This window comes from Neltuma alba, unplaced genomic scaffold, assembly GCF_004799145.2.
Source record: "Neltuma alba isolate B1F8T4 unplaced genomic scaffold, ASM479914v2 tig00003547_pilon, whole genome shotgun sequence".
Classification (NCBI taxonomy): Eukaryota; Viridiplantae; Streptophyta; class Magnoliopsida; order Fabales; family Fabaceae; genus Neltuma; species Neltuma alba.
Window position 1 is genome coordinate 93,743 of NW_021633324.1, and position 6,144 is coordinate 99,886.

The window sequence follows — 6,144 nt, forward strand, 5'->3', positions numbered from 1 at the left end:
AATCTGTTAATTAGAATATATGGATGCCAAAAAATATAAAATGAATTTTTTTTTGCGTTGGAAAAAAGTGTTGTTTTTGAAAATAAATGATGAAATAAAATTTATTTATTATCAACATAAAAATAAAAAATTATTATGTTCATAACCGTCTCTGCATCTATATGATCTATAATTTGGTTGGTTTTGATTTTATCTCTATTTATGTGGTACAATCAATTCAGGAGTATGATAAGTGAGAGCCATGTCATATGCTATTGCCATTGTTTCTCTTACAAATTAAAAAAGTATGAGTATAATAACTAATGTTTATAATTGATGAAATTATAACGACCCAATAAAAAAAATATAAGGATTTCATTAAAAATGAGATCAAATTATAGGAAGATTAATTTCTCCCCCATTCCCACCAGCCGTGACTACTTTTTTGGGACTGTAAACACAAATATTATTGATAGAAAACTCAAATACAGAGCTTAGAGGAGACTAAACAATGAACAAGTAACACAAACACGATGAACAAAAGAAACAGACTCAAGCAGCACGGAAAACAACAACAAACAAGCAAAAAAACTACTACCGTTCAAGAACCTAACTGCCACTTGAAGCCATCCAAGAACCATCTGCAAGGCCTCCGAATGCAAAAATTTTGCTATTTGCAAAAGGAAACTTGTGAATTCCGAAATTCGATGTGGTAATTTCTAAAAATATCTTGTATGCTTGAGTTATACGATGTTTCTTATAAAGAAAAAATTCCTTAAAAAGGTACTTAAATAACACAAATTCTCATTTGGATCACTAAATTTATCAAATCCTTAATCAAGTCGTATGACCCAAAAAGAAATTTTAAAATTTGTGAAATGATCCTAATGCCTGTTTTATTAGAAACCAGAAGAGAATTCTAAATTAACATATTCCATTTTACAGTTAATTCCTTTCAATTTTAAATTAGTAATGTTATGTCTCCATAACACACTTGCAATAAGTCTTTGAATGATAAATTCAATGACCCGAATAAAAATACGGGTTATTTAAGTGTGTTTTTAAGAGATTTTTCCTATTGTAAAAGCTTTGTTGTGAACCAGAATTTGTCAATTTTTATCTTGCTAATACCTTGTTCACTTTTATTGCTGCTTAGTTGGTAAAGGGATACTACCTTTTCTTAGTCATGATTCAAATGACCACACAATATACCTCTGATTAATCATATCCTCCTATCTAACCAAACCCCAAATTAATTTCAATATCTCATATTCTCTCCGTCCTTTTCATATATGATCCCAAAATTTGAATTAGTCTAGTCCTTTTTATAAGATCTTATTTAGGAGTGTTTAAACATTAAATGTGTTTTTACCAATTTTATCTCTAATTAATTTCCCATTCTCTCTCCTTATCTTTTCTCATATTACATTCTTTTTCATTCTTTATCTCATTATTAGTACTTCTTTTTCTTATTTGTCGTCTCATTGAATAAGGGGTGTACTTAGAAGAAAAAGTTTAATTTTTACATATTTATTATATTTAACAAATTTTAACTATTTTCTTAAGTCATGTAATTTAGTTAAAAAAATATCTTATAAAAAGGGGCTCGAGGGAGTATCATCCTTCTTTATTTGTTTTTTTTAATGACATCATTATTTGTTTATTGCATGTATATGTATGAACAAGATTGATTTAGTAAAGAAAATGAAACACTTCACATGCAGCATTTCGAAATTATAAAAATAAAAACAAATTAGCCACGGAATTTCACATCGAGGACAAAATTATTCCATAGATAATTAGCAACAGAAATTTTATCAGTAATCTATGTAAAGTAATGCTAATTAGTAAAGGAATATAAAGGAACCTTTGACAAAACATGTTTGAACATATAATTAACAACGAAGTGGAAGATCTGCCCGCAAATCTCAACCACGCTGACATATCACAAATATGATCACAAAATAAAGATGCTTAAGCTAACAGCATTAGGCTCATCCCAATCACAATTTGATTACTTCAAGGAAATTGAACAGACACGATTCCCTTACCTGCAACAACAATCCAAATTGAGATGCAAAAAAAAAAAAAACAATAAGTAAATCAAATTGGTTTGTGTGGAGATCAAATCAAACCAAAAGGATTATATTGTTTTTGGAAGAAAACTAAATCATGATTTTAAAAGTGATTTTACGGTATATGAAGTAAATATGTGAAAGAAGTTTTATCTCAACTTGCATAAAAATATTTTTCAAGAGTGTTTTTTGTGATTACCAAACACCCACTTAGACGATATTGTACTCACCATAAAGGAAAAAAGCTTTTGACAGAATTTAGCTCCCTCAAAACATCAATTATGCTCATCCTTTCATGAGGCGATTCCATTGAACATGCAAGTCCAATCATAAACAAACAACGCAAGCAGTTGTCAACATTAGGATGGACTTGCATCATGTTCTCTGATATGTCTCCTGATGCTACCACTGCATGTTCTAATTCTTGTGGAAAAATAGTTGGGCTTACAACTTCCAAAAGCTTGTTTGGAAATGCATTTTTCACATATGCTTGAAGACTGTGGCCATCTTTAAACATACCTTCAGTGGGTCTTCTTTTAGTTAGCATCTCTAAGACAAGAATGCCAAAGCTATACATATCACCTTGTGTTGATACCTCAGAACCCATTCCATATTCTGAAACATTGTAGTAAAAAATGGAAAAAATTGAGTTAAAAAACATAATGAATTGCATGACTTTGTAGTAAAAAAATATATTAAATGATACCTGGAGGAACATAGCCAATAGTACCCTTTATTCGATTGTGCTGCTTTGCTCATTAGAGGTGGTTTCAACAGTTGATAGTAGTCTTGCCAATCCAAAATCACTCAAATGAGCAACCATGTTTCCATCCAAAAGAACATTGCTTGGCTTCAAATCACAATGAATTAGAGGTTGCCCGTGTTCATTGTGAAGATAGTTTAATGCAGACGCAATGTCGATAACAATATTTATTATTTGATCAAGGAGCAAAATTCTTGGATGATCTAGATTCTCTGCCTTAGGATGCAACCAATTTTCCAAGTTTCCATTCACCATATAATCATAAACTAGAGCCTTAAATTCATGGCCCTTGTAATCTATGCTAGAGCAACATGTTATAATTTTTACTAGATTTCGATGCTTGGCATTTCTAAGTGCATTGCATTCAGCCACAAAACTTTTGTGAGCTCCCCTTATCTGAAGGTGGATGACCTTTATCGCAATAACTTCATTAGATTCAAAACTTCCCTTATATACAGAGCCAAAACTCCCTGATCCTATCAAGTTGTTGATAGAGAATCCATCTGTGGCATTATGCAAACTTTGATATGACACTATTGAAATCATGTCAATTGTTTCTGAACATGAAGATTTCTTGCTTCTTTTTCTCCCATGATAAATAGCAACAACAGATGCCAGAAGCAAAGAAGCAATCACACAACATATTGATATGAACAACTTGAAATTCAGATGCTTTCGTTGTCCAGCAGATTTGAGAGGGCATGGTGGTAGCCCCAACTTTGATATGCCTCCACAAAGCTTCTTATTCCCCACAAGTGATATTGCACTTGCATTGCTGAAGAAGCCTTTGCTTGGTACTTCCCCATCAAGCATGTTGAAGGAAACATTTAGGTACTCCAAGAGAGCAATATCTTGCAGGCCTTTTGGAATTGATCCAAACAAGTTATTTTGCGACAGGTCTAGATATCTTAGACCTTTCAATGAAGCCAAAGATGAGGGGATGGTTTCTTGAAAGAAATTTCCTTGCAACAAGAGATACTCTAAGCTTTGACAATCTCCAATAGCTTGAGGAATTTTTCCAGAGATATGGTTATAAGAGGCATCCAAATAACCAATATTTTTTAAGTTTCCAGCCTCACTAGGGATATTACCATCGAAAGAGTTATGTGACAAGTCTAATAAAATTGATAGTGATGAAAGAGTAATTAGCTGGACCGGTATGGCTCCACTAAAATTGTTTTGTGACAGATCAAGATATTGTAAACGCTTACAATTACCAATAGTTGGAGAAACCTTTCCTTCAAACATGTTTCGTGACAAATCTAGGTGAAATAACTGGGTGAGATTACCTATGAAATGTTTTATTTCTCCAGAAAATTTGTTTCGCTCCAAAGACAAGGTTTGCATGTTTTGAAAATTTCTGAAAGTAATTGGGATGATATCATTGAAATGATTCATCTCCATATTTAGTGATGTTAGTCTAACAAGGTTTCCTAATGAAGCAGGGATTTTGCCAAATATTTGATTATAACCAAGAGCCAACCATGTGAGTTGGGTGGACAAATCGCCTATAGAATCTGGTAAATGGCCCCCAAAATTATTGCCGTCTATTATTAGGAGTCGCAATTTACTGCAGTTGCTCAAAGAATATAGAAAATCCCAATCTTTAGTAGAATTAGTTCCCAAATTATTTATACCCGCCTCCAGAACTGAAAGGTCATGCAACTTTCCAAGATCTGGAATTAGCCCTGAAAAGTTATTTTCTCCTACAGATATCTCTACAACCATAGATGCGTTTGCCAAGGATGCTGGGATAGGACCTGAGATTTGATTTCCTCCAAGGTTCAAAAATTGGAGATTAGGGAGGCTATTGAACATGTTGGTTGGGAGGGAGCCATTAAATTGATTGTCATGAAGTCCAATACGAGTTAGGGATGACAAATTGCATAGAGAAGAAGGAATTGGCCCAGAAAGCTTGTTGAAACCTATTGACAATATTGTCAAAATTTTCAAGCGCCCTATTTCTTTAGGTATATTCCTCTCTAGCTTATTTCCAGAAAGAGAAATAATTGTAAGGGAAGACAGATTCCATATGGACATTGGGATTTGCCCAATAAAATTGTTCTGAAGTAGATATAACTCTTCAAGGTTATGGAGATAGCCAATCTCCATGAGTATTTTGCCGGTAAGATTATTTCCACCAAATGATAAGTACCTGAGTTTAGAGCAACTTGTGATGTTGACAGGAAATTTCCCAGTCAATGTATTGTTGGCGAGATAAAGTACCTGGAGCCGGAACAAACGACCCAAATCCCGTGGGATTTCTCCGTAGAAATTGTTGTTATCAAGAACGATAGTTCTGAGGAAGGAGAGATTGCCAATGAAAGGTGATATAGAACCACGCAATTGATATCCTTGTAACACCAACTGTGTAACTCTGCGATGCTTATTGCCGCAAGTGATGCCATGCCAGTTGCAGAAGTGTGTAGAATTATTCCAAGAGTCCAATATATGACTTGGATCACTGGATATTGGTTCCTTGAATTTGAGCAAGGACAAATGATCGGTCTCATTATCCCATGAAGAAGCTGTTAGGCAAGGTCGAAAGATCAAAGTGAAGAAGAGAAGCGATTGAAGGCATTGGGACCAAAATGAAAGAAACATGGGAGAACAAGGCTTCATTTTGTTGAGAAACTCAAAAGCTACTAGAGCTCTTTGTAAGGCAAAGATACGCAGACTTGTAATCCCTTGATCTTACTTTAAATAGTTTCAAAGTCAAAGTCAATAGAACATTGCCCGCTACTTCAGCCTAGTATTAATTTTCTGGTTTATTTATTTTTGTTTAAAAGCAATTGCTACCTCGTATCCTTAATCGTTTTAGGGGTCTTGTGTGCTGATTTGTAAATTTTATTAATAAATTGACTTTACCAGATTCTAACATGTTAGAAAAAAAACGAAGTAGTCTTGTTGCAGCGCTGAAAATTGTGTTTGTTAATATGCGATGTTGTTATTAAAACAAGAAAATCATAGTAATTTATTTTATTATTATTATAATTCAATTTTTGTGGCTTTTAACCCATTTGGTTCTTTCACGTGCTCATTTCGATGAACAAGCAAGTCCAATGTGAATTGGCGATTCTCTAGAAAGAATAATAGACGGATTCACAATTTAGAAGAGCTTGTAAGGAAATACACTCTCCATCAATATATGGATGTCTTGACGATATTTAAACATACCTTTCATGACTCAACCATGCTATAAAAGTCAGTCGTCCCCATAAAAAATAATCAAAAGTTCCCAACTAGAAGAACAAAGAAACAATGAATCAATATTCTAATTAATGCTTGGATATCCGCCATGGACTTCTATATATGAAACAGTGGAAT

The 6,144-nt window shown here is 33.5% G+C and overlaps 1 pseudogene; it reads right to left on the reverse strand.

Moving 5' to 3' along the window:
- Positions 1 to 2,280: 2,280 nt before the first annotated feature.
- Positions 2,281 to 5,439, reverse strand: LOC114741825 (probable LRR receptor-like serine/threonine-protein kinase At3g47570; annotated as a pseudogene).
- Between the last annotated feature and the right edge of the window lie 705 nt (positions 5,440 to 6,144).